Raw genomic sequence first — 18,780 nt, 5'->3', positions numbered from 1 at the left:
TGTGCTCCTACTCAGTAGAACAACTTTGTTTTGACCATTCCATTTGAGTAGAAGTCTCTCTCAGCTTCCTTGCTCTTTTACCTGACAAACTCCTACTCATCTTTTCATACCAGTTCAAATGCCACCTCTTCAATAAAGCGTTCCCTGATCACTCCATAAGCAGGATTAATTTTGATCTCTGTATTTTGCTTCTACTTCTATAACTGTACTTTGGTCCTATATCACACCCAAATCTGCTCTCCTCCATGAAGTAGAGACCTTATGGGCCAGGGGGATTTTGCACTACTTATCCCTGTTTTCCTTATCTCTGTAATAGACCTGGCACAAAAAGTACTTTTAGAATGAATGACAGAAATGTATGTATACCAATAACCATGGTATAAATTTGAATGTTAGTTGCTATAGGTGAAATACGAGAGAATGCTCTGGTAGTTTATGGGAGTTCTTGATAGATAACTTGTAATTGGAAGAAACAGTTGGAAGCTTCTAGAAGCTGGTAGCATTTGAATATGCCCTTGAGGATTCAGAAGTTTATTTTGGCAAAGACAATGGGAAGGTTGGAGTAAAAGCAATAAGGAAGTACAAAGATCAGGCCCCACCTACTAATTCATTCATCCCTTCAGCCAGATTTCTGCTAGAATGTGTTCTAAATTTTCTGGCTAAAGGAGATTCTCTTTCTTTTGTCTTTCCTACCTTTTTTCCTTCTGTTCTTTCCTTCTCTTTTATGACCCACTTCCCTTTTATTTTTGGTTTCTTCTCAGCCCTTGCTTTTCTTTATCTTTTGAGAAAGTAATCATGGTGTAATTGTTTCTTGTCTGTCTCCTGTTTTATTGGTATTGACTTTTTTTAACCACTCACAACCCTGGGGGTGTCATTATTGTTATTATTTTTTTTAATAGTTGTCAAAATGTCAATTTTCATGAGAAATTTCTGCAGACAGGCCTGCCCTTGAGTGGTATGAGCCTTCAGGCAAAGCCAGGGCTGGATGAGTCAGAAGTGCTCATGGATATGTTTTCTCATGCATATAGGTGCCTAGGCCACTGAGATACATACTCCCTTTTATCTCTACAGGTTGGTATGCTTTGCAACACATACACACACAGTCGAGTCACAAAGGTACACACATCTCTTTCATAATCTTTACTATCTCCTTTACACCTTCAAGTTATCTACCCCCTCCTGCCATGTACCCACACAGTTATCTTCCTATACCCCCATCCCACTGTTTTCTACCCGGAAACCTAGAATTGTCTGTGCTACAAAAGAATCTGTGAGCCTGTCTCATCACACTGTTAACTCCCTTACATATCCACACAGGTCGTCCTCTACACAGACATGCCTCACCCAGATCCCACACACTTAATACCACACTATCTCCCATTATTCCTTACACCTCTTCCTTAAGTATTTCTAATCATGAGAGACATTTTAGTGTCAGACTAGTTTTGAAAGGAAATGTTTTTGCTGACAGCCAAGCTGGTGAACCGTTCGGAAGTCTGAACCATTTACGACAGATGCTTTGACTAAGGCCCCTAGAATAACCCTGTTATGGTGAGGGTAGGGGAGGACTGGATCAGACAATAGTGGGTTTCTTCTAAATGGTACTTTTATGACCCAGGATGGATTTGATCCTAGGTCCAAACTTAATCCTATGATTTCAGGGTCATTTCTTTTAGAAGATGATCATATACTTAGCATAAGAGCCAGAGCATTTGTTCCAAATCAGACTCTCTGGGGGCGGGGCCTAGAAAACTATATTTTTAATAAGTTCCCTGAATCTTCCTATTGTGTAGCCAGATTGAAAACATTTAATCGAAAAAACTAGAAGTAAAAAGATAGGGATTATTTTCCTGTACCACCTTGGACAAGTTATCTTTTCTGGACCTCAGCTTTTTCAATTATAACAAAACTCAGGCTCATAAAGGACCTTTTCAGCTCTAAAATTTCAGGCTGCTTTATGGTGAGATCAGGCTAGGATCCCTTTCTACCACAAAAGAGTTTGTTCTCTGGGTCTGCCCTGAGCAGGGCATTTCAGTCTTTGGCCAGAGGCCGGCAGAGGTAGCCTAGTCCCTGACCTTCTGTCAGAAGCACTGACATAGCTCCTAATTAGAATGGATCAATATGGGCCTGCATCCAGGCCTGGGGATCCTGGGAGGAAGCCTGAGGAGTGCTCCTAGCTGGGGAGAATCTGATTACCATGAAATGGATCTAGTTACACTTGTCAACACAACAATTCTGCTGGGATAGCCTTCCTCCACTGGGACCAGCAGGCAGGGTTGCCCTGAGCCAATGGGGAATGGTTAACTTGTATCACCCTTTGATATATTTTCTTCACCTTTATAAACTATACAATATGATGCTAGGTACATAGTACAGCTCCCCCCACTCCTCGAGATGGAAAAATCACTGAATATCTACTAAGTGTTAAATATTGAGTTAAGCTCCTTTGTGTGCCTATTTCTCCTAACAATTTACTGGGGTAGCTTGGAAAAGGAAAAAAGCTTAGTGAAGTGACTTGGCTGTTCTGTGTCACATATTATGTCTGTGTTGTAATACACTACAACATTTCAGAGCATTTGCAGCACTGATTCCAAGCTGATGAACTATTTTCTACCATGGCCATCCCTTATCCTTCTACAGAATGAACTGGAGTTCAGGCGCTCTCCCTGGAGCCCTCGGCTGGAGGAAATTCTTTAAAACTAGCAGTGAGGAGGATGGGAGGAGATGTTCTGCTTGCTTTTGCTTTCTCATCTTCTTTCCAAGGTCCCTAAGGAATGAACAGGCTCTAATGGGAGAGATCAGTCATCATTTGGGATCAATGGGAAGGCTTCCTCCTGCATGTAGTGCAGAATCAGGTTTCTGAACTGGCCCTGTGCAAGGAGGGGGAAGGGACTCACGGCTGGATATTTCTAGGCATTGTAGAACCTGTAGGCTTAACATGCTCAGCTATCAGTGTGGTCAGACCAAATTCACTATATGGTTATGTCATTCAGCAGATATTTGTTAATTATCTCCTATGTGTCAAGGCTTGTGCTAGTGCTAAAGATTCTAGCATCAGAATCCAACAAGGAAACAAACCACAGTATTGTGTATGCCTTAATAGAGGCATATGCAAGGGACTTTGGAATTACAGAGGCATGAAGGTGAGATTTTCTGGAGGAGATACTTGATCTGTGCTTTGTAGGAAGAGTAAGAGTTGAGGCAGGCAAGGAAGGAGGGCACTACAGACCAGAGAGCTGTAGCATATCAGATTGCCAGCCATTAGCCCTTGCCTCTTGTCAGACTTAGGGCAATTATACCATTGAATAGCAGTGACACAGGAGCAGCGGTGGGGAGAAGGAGGTGAATGTATTAGCAGATGCTGACCGAAACTTAGTTTTAGGGAGGAAACGAAGGAAAGCTGATGAGCAGCAGGCCTCTTCCTCTCGGCCAGTCCTGCAGAGGTGCTGGAGGTTCTTGGCAGTGGTTTGAATGCTTGTGTAGCCCAGGCACTCAGCTTTGCTTCTCTGCTCCACTCAGCCTGCCCTTCCTTTCTGTGTTCTTTTTAAAAAGAAATTAATGGAATCTGTTCAGAATACCCCTGAAATGAAATTACATTTTTAACTCTAATTACCCTAATTAAAACTTGACAGCCGTAATCCTGGAATGGCAGATATGCTAAGTACCCCATGCCTGTGACAAGCTCAGTTACCCAGATGGAATGTTTTTCTGTTCTGGGCTTAGGAGAAAAATTCTTTTGTGTGTTTGTTTTGTTTTTCCCTATCAGCATTTGAGTCTTTGGCTTCCCCAAGCTTGTGGGCTACAGGCTTGCCTAGGACCCCTAATCTCAATAGAGGTCCTTATGTATCCGGAGGTGATGCTCCTGATGATTCTTACCACATGCCTTTGAGTTCTCTTCAGCTAAGGCTGGACTGTGTGCTCTGAGCCTTTTCCCTGCCTTTGGAGAACAAGGGTTTGCACTTACCTGAAGGCTGTCTGCTGATCTGGGCTGAATCTGGATCTGGGTTCAGTTTATGGATGATAGTAAAGGATACAGTTTAAGGTCAGGAATAAGGCGCTCTGAAAAGGGGATCCTTCTTTAAACATCTCAGCACAGGCTAGAACCACCATAGTGAAATTCCTATGTATCTGGTCTTGGCTCTTACCTTAACTAGTTACCTGGCCAGACCCAAGGAACATGATGAGGAGGGGGAGGTGCCAGCTCTTGAAGCAAACCAAAGGGTCTGTTGATGCTATGAGTCATGCTTCTGTTAAAACCAGATATCCCTAGGTTAAAACCAGATATCCCTAGGTTCTAGTGACTTCTGCTCAGCCTAGAAGTCCGAGCTGTCAGACATTGGGTGCTATGTTAGGTCTTGCAAGAGAGATTGCAACAGGGACTATATCTTACTCAACTCTTGCAATACCTAACATAGGTATTGCAAGAGTTGAGTAAGATATAGTCCCTGTTCTTGAGAATCTTAGAGTTATGGGGAGGCAGTGGTGGGTGAGGGACAGCTATATGTGTGTGTGTGTGTATGTGTGTGTATATATATATATATATATAGTTATAGTTATATAAGGCACAACAAGCAAAGGCTTCTCACAGATGTTGACATTTGAGTTTGTCACTGAACAGGCAATATTGTCAGATGAATGGAGAAGGGCATCGCGTGTGTTAGGGAACAGCATGGGGAAAAGTAGGAAGTTGATAGGTGACACCCTGGTGTGATTGGAGTACAGTGTGCAGGAAAGGATATAGTAGAGGATGAGGATGGAGTTTCAACTTTATCCTGTAGCAGAGGTGATCCATTGAGGGTACAGGGCTATAGTATGAGTGTATATGAGGGACTGGGAGATAGGGAGTTTGGAGACAGTAGATTAGAACAGGTGTCAGCAAACTGCAAGCTTTCGGCTCAGTCCACCGTGCTACCTCTTTCTATAAAGTTGTGCTGGAATACAGCCACACTCATTTGTTTTCATCTATGACTGCTTTCATACTACAGTGGTAGAGTTGAATACTACAGAGGCTGCTATAGCCTGCAAAGCCTGAAGTACTTACTATCTGGCCCTGTGCAGAAAATTTTGCTGACCTCTGAATTAGAAGAGAATTGTGAAAGTTCTGTAAGACGGTAAATGTCAGGACAAAGCCTGAAATGGATTGGAGGTGTCAAATGAGACTTTTCAGAAGGGACAGCATGATTTACCAGAGAACACTTACTCTACCTCTCAAAACTTTGTAAAGGTCAAATATACTGAAAGTTACCATTGTCATTAAAGGACACAGGTATCGTAAAGAGCGTTGACCCCTCTATTTATTTGTCTGCCTCTTCTACCACTCTCCCCTACTTGGGAACAGGGAATATTTAGTTGTTTCCCTGCATCCTCAATGAGTCAGCCACTTTCTATTGAATGATCCTCTAAAACTAGGTTCCCACATCTGTGAAAAGGTCTGGATTTGTCCTTATTAGCTATGCGATCTTGGGCAAATCACTTCCTGGGAGTTCATAAGAATGTGAATAGAACAAAAAAGAATCAGATTCTTTTCATGGCGCAGGGCTCTTAGTCTGCCACTTGCCTATGCTTCACCCCCAGTTTGTAAATCTGAGGGCCCTTTAATGGGAAAGGCAGATATCCTAGAAAAGCTGCACTCAGTAGTTTGAGTTGAGAAGTTGGGGATTGATGAGCAGAGGGTTTTGAACACCCAGAGCAGTTGGTGTTGTGGGAGAGGGGCTGATGATACTTCGAGAACACCCTGTACCCTTCCCTTTCCCTAACTTCTGGCACTTGTTCTGGCCAAATTGAATTTATTTCTACTCTTTAACTCTGGAGTATATTCGGTCCCTGCAAAACTAAAAGGCTGGATTTATTTCTCAGTCTTCTCTCCCAGCCAGAAACCGTTTACGTACCTCTTGATATCTCTTAGGTGCCTCTTTCTGCCACTGCATTGTATCCCCCATGCCTTCCTTTTCCCTAGAACATTGTGTACCTACCTGTCTGTCCTGTAGGACAGGAAAAAACACTTGATGAGGATACCAGTGATGGGGATACCAGTGATGGGTTCCAAACTCATTTCTCCCTTCAGCTTACTGTGCAACCTCAGCCAATTTGTTTCATGTCTCTAGCCCTTCTGTAGGTTCCAGTACAAATGATTTTAGCCACTCCTTAGAATTTGGGATCTTTTCTTTAAGACCCCAACTTCAGAGCACAGCCTTTCTCCTTTTTTCTTTTTCCCCATGTTGTCCCCTCTCCTTTTGATCTAGAATATTTAATATAAGCCCATACCTCATTTGCTTGGAATTCACTACCTTTAACTGTGAGGAGAGTAGTCATATCACTAGCTATTTTTACTGGCGGAGTTCCAGAAACGGGTGCTCAGTCTAATTACTGGAGTGAAACAGACCCTGGGGGTCAGGTCCAGCAGACCCTAGAGGTGTTCAGCAAAGTACACAGTCTCTAAGATGGGCAGTTTAGTTCAGTACAAACATTTGGCCATGGGCATTCCTAATACAGTAGAGGAAGAAGGGCATGGCAATTTACATACTTTTTTTTCTTCATTTATCTCAAAACTCCGAGATAGGTGATATCCCTATTTCACAGATGTGGGAGCTTAGTTTTAGAGGATTATTCAGTAGACAGTGACTGAATCATTGAAGGTGCAGAGAAACAACTAAATATTCCCTGTTCCCAAGTAGGGGAGAGTGGTAGAAGAGACAGACAAGTAAACAGAATGGTCAAAGCTCTGAGAGGATACCCAAGAGCAGTTAAGTAACAATTCCTAAGGATATCCAGAACCACGGCTCAAACTTAATTTGTCTGCATGTTATTTGTACTATACCATGCTGCCTTCCCTGCCAAAGGGTAAGGTGAGTTGGCATACTCAAGTTCAAGTCCAGGCAGTCTCTGGAGTATGGCCACTGGTGGGGAGGCCTAGCCTTGGGATTCAGAGCTGGACTTTAGTCCTGGGGAGGCCTGAGGTGTTGAGTGACTAAGGCAAGGCCTCTCACATGGACCTGGGTCTATTTAGAGAATAGAGCACATGATTTTGTGCCCCCTAAAAGGTAAAACCTGATGGTCAGCACTGACAATATCCTGGAATACCAACCACAAGGAGCCCCACAGTCAACTCTGGGGTATAGGAGAACAGGGAGGAATGGTTAATAGCCAGGGTCTATGAGTAGGGGATGGGAGTTAGGGCTAAGACTATGTTAAATATTTTCTGCCTGGAGTCAGAATTAGTTTGAGGACTGGATTTGAGTTGCTAAATCCTACCCAAAGTGATAGTGATAGACAATGAGAGGGAAGGGAAGAGATTTTAGAGGCTGAAAGGAACCAGTCTTCAGGTTAAAAATGTTAGTCTATTAGATTCTACAGATTATTCCACCTTATAAACTTGAACCATTTTCTTCTGAACACAGTCTGCAAATGCTGGCTCCTTGTCCTAGAGACCCTGTCTTCCTTTTTGTCTGACTATGGCTAGGTATGCAGGACATGGCTAGTGCTGGGTCATAGCATCCTTCAGTCCTGCTGTTTCACCTTCCGTCCTCTCCTGTGAAGCCCCTGATGGTGTTAGATTCAGTTTCTTCATCTGTGGTATACGGTATACAGGGATTGGATGCAGACTGAGGTCCTAGTGTTCTGTACTCAGGAGCTCCTTTACCCACCAGATCTGAAGTTCATTCTTAACGCTAACTTCAGCCCCTACCCTTGGTATCTATAATTTTCACATAACTGAGCTGAATCCCTACTAAGATTCACAGATTTTATTTGCCTGTCCATCTACTTGTGATTTTAATTTTTGGGTAAAATGCTCACTGTTCCTCAGATCCTGGCCTTCTAACTGGAACTGAGGTTCTTGGCCCGAGTCTACATCTGCAGAGCATTGTCATTACTTTTTAAATACCTATTCAGAAACTGATATGTGAACTTGAAACTTAGAGTTCTAGGCTCCTCATTGAGGATAACCTCTAAAGTCATTCTCTACTGTAGGAAGTCTGGGTGATAAGGGAAATACCCTGACTGAGAGTAAGCAGACTGATTCTGGCCCTGCCACTGACTCTCCTGTGACTCTAGACAGATCCGCTCCCTACTCTGGTCATGCTGCCCCTTCTGGAAAGTGGTGGGGCCTCTTCCAGCTCTGGTCTCATCAGGGAAAGAAAGCCATCTTCTACACAGTTGCAGAGCACTGTCTGGCCTAAGCTTTGCTGTGTTGGTTACAGACTATAAAGCCCTAGATTCTTGCTTCCAACTCTGGAGGGGGAAGGGGAACCATCCAACTGTCTCATTAGCATGGAGAAAAGAAAACAGTAATTACTTGTGCCTCCCTTGATGATTCCTGTGGGTTGGTTCTTCTGGGGAAGGAGGAGGGGGAAAACGAGACAGCTTCAGCTGAGGAGGGAGAAATGCTCTTAGCTGCCCAGAAAATGCAGAGGCAAGAATGATTGTTTTGCACATCTGTTATATTCTCTGGACATTCCTCCAGGCAGCCTGCAGACTGCCTGGATTGAGTTTCATCTATTTATGGCATGCTCAGTGTTCTCAAATGTGGACATGGATTGGGTTCAAGAGCCCTAATATTACTTGTCATTAAGAAATCAGCTGCCCTCCAGGGCCTCCTTTTGTGATGTGCTGGGCATCCTGACACCTGTCTTTGTTGGGAAGTAGAGGAGAGTTTTACTGAGCCATTTTGTGACCTGGCTACATTTTTATTAGTTGTGAAGGTCATCTTTTTAACTCCCAGGCAACACAACCACTTTGTTTATTATGCCAGGACATAGGCAACCACACAGTAAGGCCACTCACAAGAGTCAAGGTCAGATACCCTTGCGAATGGGAGACTGGTAGAACTGCAGGACCATGGGGTATATATAGTTAAGGCTGGGAAAAGCATGCCTCCAGAGGATTGAGGGAGAGTTTTGAGGTTAGAGGGTAGCTGGAACAGAACTAACAAATAGATTGGCAGGTGTGGCTTCTGAGATGAGTATTTTGCTTTGTGGCCAGTCTTGTACTCCTTGAGGGGTGGGGGCAGTTGTGCATCCTCAAGTGCTGATTGTAACAAAAGTGTGTCTGAGGCCACCTGCAGGTGAGCGCCGCTTGATTGAGACTGGTACTGTTATGCTATGATTATCTCCTGCAGCTAGCTGTTCAGTCCTGCCTTGGTTGCCACTCTAGAGGCTTAGAGAACACAGCTTCTACCTTCCTTCCCCTCTCCTGAGGAAGATACACTTCAACAACACCTCTTTCAATCAGTCTTTCTGCAGACCCTGGAGATGGCTCTGCTCTAAACAGCAATGGTTCTAGGGGCACATGCTATTTTTAAAAAAATGTGTTTTACAAATATAGGAGATAATTTCATCTGTCAAAATCTCTCCTTAACCACCTGAAGCACTCCGTTTCTCTTGTGTCAGGCCTTTTGCTACCAAAAGTCTTTGATGTCCAGGTCCCACTTCTTCCTAAAATTTTCTCAATTCACTTCCTAGCTCTTTTCCTTTAGTCATCTGTTGTGGATTCCTGGTTTCCATAAACTCCTATGATCCTGCTCCCTATTCATTCATTCATTCATTCATTCATTCATTCACTTATTTATTTATTTTTTGGTGGAATGATGCAGCATAATAGCCTAGCCCAAAGGAAGGAAAGTTTCTTTTCAGAGTAATTTATAGTCATCTGGGCCATAGTAAAGTGCTTCCCAGAAATAGAGATTATATACACACCCAAGGACATAGTACATGCTGATTCTTGCAAAGGTGTTCATAGTGTCATATTCTCTCCCAGCATAAGGTGCTTTTGATCAGATATTTGTATTTAGCCCAAGCAGTTATCATGGTTTCTTACCTATTTGTTACAGTCTTAGAACATTTTGTCGTTTAGGACGTGATATCCAGTTTGGCAAAAGCCAGCTCCGGTCTCAACAGCTCTCTTATCGCAGCGGTAGGCAGAGAGCCCCTTGGGGAGGGCCTGGTTAATAAATTCCTGTAAATCTGGAACTTGATGGTGCACTTACATTCCACCCTAGTCCGTCTTTTCCCCAGGCATGCAAAACCAACAGTTGCTTTATCAAGTACAAAATGGGAGAATTTGGTTAATTTCCTAAAACTTTATTATTGGTGCCTACTTTGATATGCCAGTGGCCCCTTGTTTTTGAGCACAGGAAAGTGCAATGTGTATAGTAGAAAACTCTTTGGAGTCAGACCTGGGTTCCAGTAAGTTCTATTTCTTAGCTGTGTGATTTTAGACAAGTTACTTTATCTCCCTTAGACTCAGTTTCCTTCTGTAAGATGAAAATAATTCAACTGACTTCAAAAGGTTATTAGGAACAAATGAGAATAATTAAGGCTTTGGGGATAGGGCATGATACATAATAGGTAATAGCAAATGTACATTTATTTCCTTTCTCTTGGACTTTTTTTTTTTTTTGCTTATTTATCCTTTTGTGGTACTTAAAGGAATAATAATACCTATCATTCAGTCACATATGCCAGGCCCTGAGCCAAGGGCTTTCTTATGCTATGTCATTTATTTCTCCCAGTAACACCTTTGTGAAGTAGGAACCATTTTAAATAAGTAAAGGAAACAGAGGTATTGAAGGTAAGTGTCTAAGGTTACAAAACTAGTAAGATTCAAACCCAGGTGTCTGATTCTAGAGCCTGAGCTCTTCATCACTAAATTGGACATTACTTTGTTTCTGTTAACTTTCCCTGAGCAATATGTGACTTCTGGTGGTTTTTATTTTCTCTCTACTTGGACATGTTGGAATTCATGTGCATGTAGTTCTTTAGCTTTTTTAGTCACGATTAGTGCCTGGCTGTCTTGACGGTGGTGTAAACAGTGATATTGTGTCTGCCATAGCTCTTCCTAATTCTTCCACTCAGAGCAGATCCCCTCAGCTGAAAGGTGGTGTATCCCCCCCTCTTTTAAAGAGACCATCCCCTCATTCCTTCTTTACTGTTCATATCAAACTGAATAGATTTTTTTTTTTTTTAATTATACCATTCTCGGTCAATCTTATTTGATCTTTTAGCAGATCCTTCAGAAGAGTAGACACTGTAACCCTCATTTTAAAGCTTTGGAAACTAAAGGCCAGGAATGTGAAATGACTTGTTCAAAGTCACACGATGTATTAGAGCAAAAGCTGCAACTAGCCTTTAGGTTTTCTGACTCTCAGCCCTGTGCTGTATCTCCTAGTAAAAAGAAGGGAACAGGCATGTAATATGCAGATCAGACCTAAAGAGGTTTGAGCTGTGTTAGGATACAGGATCTAGAGAATTCTGAAGGGAAGATGCCTGCTTCACGCACATCTTCACCCCAGTTCATTCACACACATGTGCAATTCATTAGAAAGGGGAAAACTTTCCCCTTAGGGTTCAACAAAGCTTTCATGACAGGGAGCCATGGGGATGGGTCCAGAGGATGTCAGTATCCTCTTATCCAAAAGGAAGATTAATCAATCCCCTCCTCCCCCACCCTGCCAGGGCTTATTAGCCTGGAGTAACATTTGTAGAAGGAGCAGAGGAATAGTGGAAGAACCTTCTGACCTTTGCAAGCTTCAGCCTAAACCAGGTGAGGCGTGGGCTAGGGCAGGACAGTGGTGAGAACTGAGGATTGGAGCTCTGAGGAACTTCACTTTACCTTCTGCCAACAGATTTAGCCCGGGGTTTAGACAAATAAGTTCCCTTTATTTAAAATTTATAAAGAGGGATTCCTACTGCTGCTCTTGAAAAACAAAACAAATCAATCCTTGGTTCTGGGAACCAGAAGGAAAAAGAAACCTTCCCCAAATACTAGACCTCAGACATTTCAGTCCTACCCAGACATCCTTGTCCTTTTTGTCTCTTTTCTTACCTCTCTCCTTTCCCTTTCTTCTTCCTCTTTCTCTGTTAACTGCCCAGCTTCCCTTATCTTTCTCTCTCTTCTTTCCCATAACTCTTGAAAACAAGAATGAGAAAAGGGAACCTTTAATCCAACAGATTAGTAGATAGCTGATATTACAAATATTGGGCCGAGAGTCAGAATATGGACCTTAAGATTTTGGACCTTACTTCTGGACCTCAGAACAAAGTTTGGCAGGCAGTTTTTTATTCATTCCATTTATTTACTTACATGTTTCCCATATACTTATGTCTCATACCTGTCAGGCTCTGTGCCATATACTTGGACTTTCCCAGCTAATAAGACCCTCAACTTGCCATGAGATCACAGTCTTATGGGGAAGACATAACAGCAGTAAACATCATTCTTCCTCCACCCCCTATTCATATCTCTAGATTTTAAGGTAGAAAGAACCTTAGAGTTTATCTGGTTCTCCTTGCGTGTTGCTACATAATGAAGCAAGGCAGATCATGAAGTGAGCAAGTGCATAAGACTTTTCAGTAAAGTAAAGCAGACCTAGGTTCAAATCCTAGCTCTGCTACTTAGCTATTTTACCTTAAATCCTAGCTCTGCTACTTAGCTATTTTACCTTAAATGGCAGAGCTGTTAAAGTCCTGGCTGGGAGTCTCCCATCCTAATTCTTCCCTTTTCCTCTCTTGTTATCACATTGATTCTCACAAAATCTCTCTATTATAGGCAGGATGGGAATCGTATCCCCATTTTGTAGCCAAGGAATCTGAGGCTAGAGATTAGAACCCAGGCCTCTTGTTAGGAGATAGATACAGTCAAGTGTAAGGTAATAGTAGCAGACATGAGAACAAAAATCCTAACTGACCAGGTCTCCATTCACTGGAAGCAGTACGAAACTTTACATAAAAGAAGGAACTGGGGGACTGTAGTTTTGAGGCCTTAGCTAATGGTGAGGCCAGAGCCAGATGTAGTCACAGCCAGAGATAGATATCTCAAGAACATGACAGTAGTAAGAAAGGATTCAGGATAACTTCATTGATTTGCTAGGCTTTGAAGAAGGATTTAATATGTACAAAGTACATAGTACATATATAGAGTAGATAAAAAATGCCTGAAGAGAATCATTACAGGTGAGATAATAGCATGGGCAAGAGTATGGGTTGCCAGAAAGCCCACGGTAGACGTAAGGCAAATGATTACCAGATTGTGGCATACCCAGAGAGTGAGGCTGAGGTGATTGGGAGCTGTGACTATTTTTTTTTTTTTTTTTTTGTAGGGGATTGGCATTAGGAACATTAGTGTGCCAATGTGAGCTTAATGTATTAGAGCAGGAGGGGTGGGGGAATGCTAGTGAAAGAAAGACCAAGGAAGAGGCTACTATAGCAGTCTGTTCTTGTAATGTCAGTAAATTTTAAGAAATATTCTAGCAGGGCAGGCAAGAAATAATGAGATCCTGAACCAAGAGGAAGTCGACACAGTAGGGAATAATGAAGAACAGTTTGGATGTAGAGCTCTTAGAGCAAAAAACCCCACAAGGACTTGGCAATTGTGGAAATGGGGAATGAGGGAAGGAGGGGTTGGAGAGCATGAACATTTGGAGTCTAAATACTTGGGAGAATAGTTATACCATTTGTTGAACTATGGAGGCTGGGAAATAGAAGATGAGTTCAGTTTATTGACATGTCGAATAGTGCTGATAGTCCATTCTTTTTACCCCCTAGTGCCTCTGCCTTTGTTTTTTGACCCAGGCTTACAGAGAATCCTCAGTTCCATGTTGTTTGCTGATTTGTCCCAGACGTGGAGTCCTCCACAGATCCTTCCACCCATGTCCTATAACAATTCTCATTCTCTCTCTGAAATAAGGTAGTGCATGTAAGATGCTTAGCCTTGTACCTCGTCTGTTTCAAAGTGTGCATTAAATGTTAGTGGCTATGAAATGGCTGTTGTTGTGGTTATAGCTTTGTGATTATAGTAGCTAGAGAATTAGAGAAGCCTCTGGAACCACCTGACTAAAGGACTGAGGAATCATTCAACTAGTATTCACTAAAAATTCTAGACTGCAAGTAAATGGAGAGGATCCCAGGCTTGAGTGTAAATGAGAGCTCTGAGCCATGTCAGCTAGGACTGGGAAACATGTTTCCTGACTTTTTTTTTCTGTTTTTGGGAATTGGCATACTATGTGGTTAGAAGGACAAGCCCTGGAAGTTGGACTTCCTGGGTTCATGTCCCAGCTCTGCCATCGATTAACTGTGTGACTTGGGCATGTTCACCTTTCCATGCCTCAGTTTCCCCATTAGTAAAATGGGGACTATAACAACACACCAAAATTGTTGTTAAGATTAAATGAGTTAATACAAATAAAGGGTTTACAACAATCCCTGGCATGTGCTACTATTCTCCTTACCCCAAAATCACCTCTATCCTACATTCCAGGTAATATATAGAGGTTTCTCTGTTCTTCAGCCATCCTCACCCAACAAAGGGAATGAAGAAAGAAACTTGAAACCAATCTCAGTGCTTAAAAGATTGTCCCAGCTGGGTTGCAGGTTATCTAAGCCTGGAGGAACCTGGCCCAAAATTGAGATAGAGTTGTCCTAAAGGCCTCAGTTCCATTCCCAGTTTTGCCTTTGACTTACTTTGATCTTGAGCATGTCACCTAACCTCTGAGCTTCAGTTTTTCATATGTAAAATAGGGAGAATGTATATTTAGTATCTCATGCTTCCCAGTGCTACATTCTAGCTATATTGACTTTCTTGCTCCTTAAGCATAATAAGTGTATTTTTGCTTCTTACTTCAGGGCCTTTGTACTTGTTTCTCCTTTCTAAAACACTCTGTCCTCAGATCTTTGCAGATCTTACCCCTGATCTTCACTGAGGTCTCTGTCCAGTCATCACCCTTTGGAGAAGCCTTCTGTGACCACTTTATCTAAAGTAGACCCCATTTTTATTCCCTGTTATTCTTTCTTCCCTAACTCTGCTTCATTTTCCTTTATAGCACTTAGCACAACCTGAAATTATATATTTAATTATTAGCCTATTTTTTGCTAGGACGCAAGACATGTGAGGGCAGGAATTTTGAATGCCTGTACCTAAGTTCTGAGCAGGACCCTGACTGACTTCTTCTCTTTTATAGGTGAGCCCTCTTCCCAGAGGAAATCGCTGAAGAGGAGATCACTGACTGATCTCAACCTTGGTGAGTGAGGGTGCCGGGGCAAACTCTGGGCAAGCTTGGGCCAAGATACAGAGTAACTGGTTTGAGACTTATTTTTACCCTTAGTACAGATAACTTACAGGTGATTAGTCTCCTACTCCATATCTCAGAGATTGGCATAGGTAGCCTGTACGGAGAGAACTGATCTTGGTTTATTAGAGCTGCCACAAGACAATCTGGATCATTCTCTATGAATAAGGCAAAGTAGGCTCAATTCTTTCTGGCTTCTGCCAGCTGCTTTCTGCTGGGGTGGGAGGTGGTGATATCCTGAACCTGGCAGCTACAATCTTCCTTCTACAAGTTCTCAATATGACCTCATAGCCCTTAGAGACTTCCCTGATTTCAGTCTTGACTGTAACCCACCAAGCCCACAGGTCAGCTTCAGAAAATTCTGTAGTTTTATTACTCCTGAAAAATACAATCATGAGCAGTGTGGTGAGGGTAGACTGATATAGTGGGACCATGTGGAGGGGAAGTCGGGGGAAGCTTTAGAGGGAAGACTGCAGACAGTGAGATGGGAAGGGGAAGGGAAATCAGTACATTAAGGACCAATTATGTTATGGCTCTTATTTACTTGAGACAAAACACCATTCTGTAAATGAAGGAATTGAGACTCAAGAGGCTTAATAATTTGCCTAGGGTTCACACCTAGGAATCTATAAAACTGATGTTAGAACCCAGGTCAGTCTAACTGTAAATACCATTGTTCTCCCTGACTTGGCAGGCTTTCCTTGGACTGCTAATCTTCCTAGAATTCTGATTTTTCTTGTAAAGTTCAAGAAGACAGATTTCCTTAGGGATTTAGGAAAGAGGGGTCTAGCAGGGCAGGCAAGGGTTGGGAGTCTTTAATGAGCAATGGTGTTTCTAGTGAGGGGACCAAGAGGCTCAAAGATAGGAAGAATCTTCAAGCAGGCAGAGGCCCAGGCTAAACACCTATAACACATGAGATCCTTTAAACACTTGAGGCAGCACAGAGGGACCTGGAGAGATGGATTGGATTTGGGGAGTAGGGGTTTTTATTTCCTCTCTCAACATTTGCCCTTGGACAATGTCCATTTTCCTCTTTATAGAATTGGAGTGCCTCCCTGCATCCCCACATGTCTTATTGTGTGTATGCCAACCAAGCAGGATGTTGTAGAGAATCATATGAGAAATGCAAGTCTGAACGCTTAGTGAATTGTAACACAGCATGTCCAAAATGAGAGAAAGTGAGAAGAAAGCTTTCTAAGTATCCCTGATATCTCAGTCCCTGACCTATTTGCCTCTCTAATCCCCAACATTAAAAGGGAGGTTTTTCTTTGGAAATTTGTGCTGCAAATCTTCTCCCATGCCCTTCTCCTCTCCTTTTTCTACAGGCTCTACCTGAAGCTCAATTTTTCCATAAGGGTAAGGATTCCAGGGCACAGAGACAAAACCAAGCAGCATCAGCAGCCATGATTTGCAGCATGTGGGCTGCACAGTGCAGGTTTAAGTGCACTCACGTAGCCTGGTTCCAAGGCCACTGCCAGCACAGATATTAAAGCAGTTTTCAAGAGCCCATCCCCAGCATGTGTCTGCACTCACTGACTAGTTCCGCTGAGATGTTGCCTTGTTCCCTGCCGTCATCTTAGAAGAGAAAGGCTATTCCTATTCACCATAGGTTCCCTGCCCACCCCAACCTCCTACCTTCCAACTGCTAGTGGAAAAGGCACTTATGCTGTAGCCTTATATCCTATGAGAGGCCATGTTTTCCCACCATCTCTCTCTTGTCCTTGGCCCAGTGATATAGGCCACTCTCTTCACACTCTGGACATTCTGTTCTTCCCTCTCTTCCTGAAGATGTACAGAGGAGTCTGTCTTTTTCCTGGTGCTCTTGGTTCACCAGCCTTCTCTCCTACTCTGAATCTCCAGACTATATCAATAGCAGCTAGAGGTAAGAGCTGAGAGCTAAGAGTAAGGGAGGGGCGAAAGAGGAATGATGAGTTAAAATGAGTATGGAAGCTATTTAATTTAGGAGTAACAGCCCTACAGATATGTCTGTGCTTTAGTAAGGTGGGGCTAGGTCATTTTTAAGGTAGTTCCAGGATTCTCTTAAAGGCCAAAGGTATCAGAAAATGTTAAATTAATTATAGTGTCTACTATTTATGTGCTACTGAATGCTTTACATAAATTGATTTCATTTTCATAGCAGCTTAGGAGTTAGGTGGTGATATTCTCATTTTGTAAATTACTGAGATTTAGAGAGGGGACACACTAGGAGTGATTGGAAGAGCTAAGCTTAGGACCCAGAAGCATCTTGCTCTAGAGAACCAAGTTTTTCTGTTGTCTTTTGCTGGCTCTTTTCTGTGATCTAAAATGCTGGTCCTTTTCAGGCTCTTGGGTTAGTGGTCCTCCCCCCCACACACCCCTTTATTCATTCTCCTATATAAAATTTTCCTTTTAAAGACATTCATTCATTCGGTGACTATTGAGTGTCCATCATGTGCCAGGCAGTTTTAAGCGCTTGAAATGTAGCAGTGAAGAAAGTAGTTTTCTCTCTTGTAGTTTGCATTCTAGTGGTGAAAAATAGATTTAACATTCCTGGTTTTAGCAATTTATATCTTCTCTTTTTTTTCTTGGCCAGTCTTGCTAAAGGTTTGTCAGTTTTGTTGATCTTTTTAAAGAACAAAGTTTTGGTTTCATTTTTTTCTGTTTCATTGATTTCTTTAATCTTTATAATTTCCTAACTTCAGTTTGCTTTCTGTTTAGTTTTCCCTTCTTTTTCTAGTTTCTTAAGGATTAATTTATTTTTTTAAAGCTCCGTGCAGCCCAAATAAAATTCTCCTTCAGGCTCGACTGACATGTGGCTATCAGTTGCTCTTAATGTAGTAGTTGCTAGAGAAGTATCTGGAGCCTCAAAGAGGGCCTAACTCAGAAACAGTGAAGGAGACAGTGGTCTCTAGTATATTTCTTACCAACAAGGAAGGTGCTAAGGCCTAGACCCTTAGTAATGGGTAACCTGGACCCTGCCTGCCTGTCAGCACTGGGCAGGCGTGAGCTTCGTGTGGGTGATGGAAGTAGTGCAGCAGGAAGTCAGGGCACACATGGAAAGCTAGAGCTTTCCCAGGCTTCTGAGGAGATTTTGCCTGAGAGAGAGCTGGAGATATCTGCCCACTTCGCAGACTTCAGAGATCAAGATGGCTTTGGAAGTCTTGTAGAATACCTGTGTTGCCTGTTAATGACTGACATTCTAAGCATTGATCAAAGAAATAGGCTTAAATATAGATCTCATTGAAGTGGCAAGAGCTCTGAGCAGTGCCTGGGCTTGCTGAGTACTTATTTGTGGCTTTTAGTTGCCTTATCTGTAAACAAGGAACAGTTCTACCCAGCCTACTGTCACATTTCAAATAAGTGTCGTTTAAAACTGTTAGATACTTATCATGATAGAGACCTGAAACAGAGTCTGAGAAGGTCTCAGAGCAGTAGCAGTGCATCAGCACCCTTCAAGGTGAGGGGATGATATGTGACCAAAGTAGACTTTGTAGCTGAGTAAGGCAAGAGGTTGTCATTGTCTGCCAGTATAATCATATGATGGCCCATAGAGAATTCTGTTGAGACAATCTGAGGGAGGCTACTAGAGCAGCTCATATAAGAAGCAGCTGTCCCGATTATCTCCCCACCCAGGAATTTTGCCCACATTTTATTACTTTGGTTCCAGAAACAGCTGGCTTTCTTGAGGGTTGCTGTCACAGAAAAACAATAAGGCCCAGGATACTTGTCAGGAAGGAATAGTG

The 18,780-nt window shown here is 42.6% G+C and overlaps 1 protein-coding gene across 7 annotated transcripts in view; it reads left to right on the top strand.

Annotated features, from left to right (window-relative positions):
• The window catches only part of RALY (RALY heterogeneous nuclear ribonucleoprotein), a 70,876-nt gene that overhangs the window by 15,198 nt on the left and 36,898 nt on the right, over window positions 1–18,780 (top strand). For 4 of the 7 annotated variants that reach the window (XM_016162228.2, XM_016162225.2, XM_016162229.2 and 1 more), the window contains one exon: window positions 14,951–15,010. The gene's annotated coding sequence lies outside the window, so the exon portion shown is untranslated. Of the gene's footprint in view, window positions 1–14,950; window positions 15,011–16,383; window positions 16,415–18,780 lie in introns of all 7 variants that reach the window. The other 3 variants (XM_016162230.2, XM_036229511.1, XM_036229510.1) reach the window with 1 other exon arrangement.

The sequence above is a fragment of the Rousettus aegyptiacus genome, unplaced genomic scaffold, assembly GCF_014176215.1.
Source record: "Rousettus aegyptiacus isolate mRouAeg1 unplaced genomic scaffold, mRouAeg1.p scaffold_m13_p_12, whole genome shotgun sequence".
NCBI lineage: Eukaryota > Metazoa > Chordata > Mammalia > Chiroptera > Pteropodidae > Rousettus > Rousettus aegyptiacus.
Note: the sequence above shows the minus strand (reverse complement) of the source record. Positions and strands in the feature narration are given on the sequence as shown.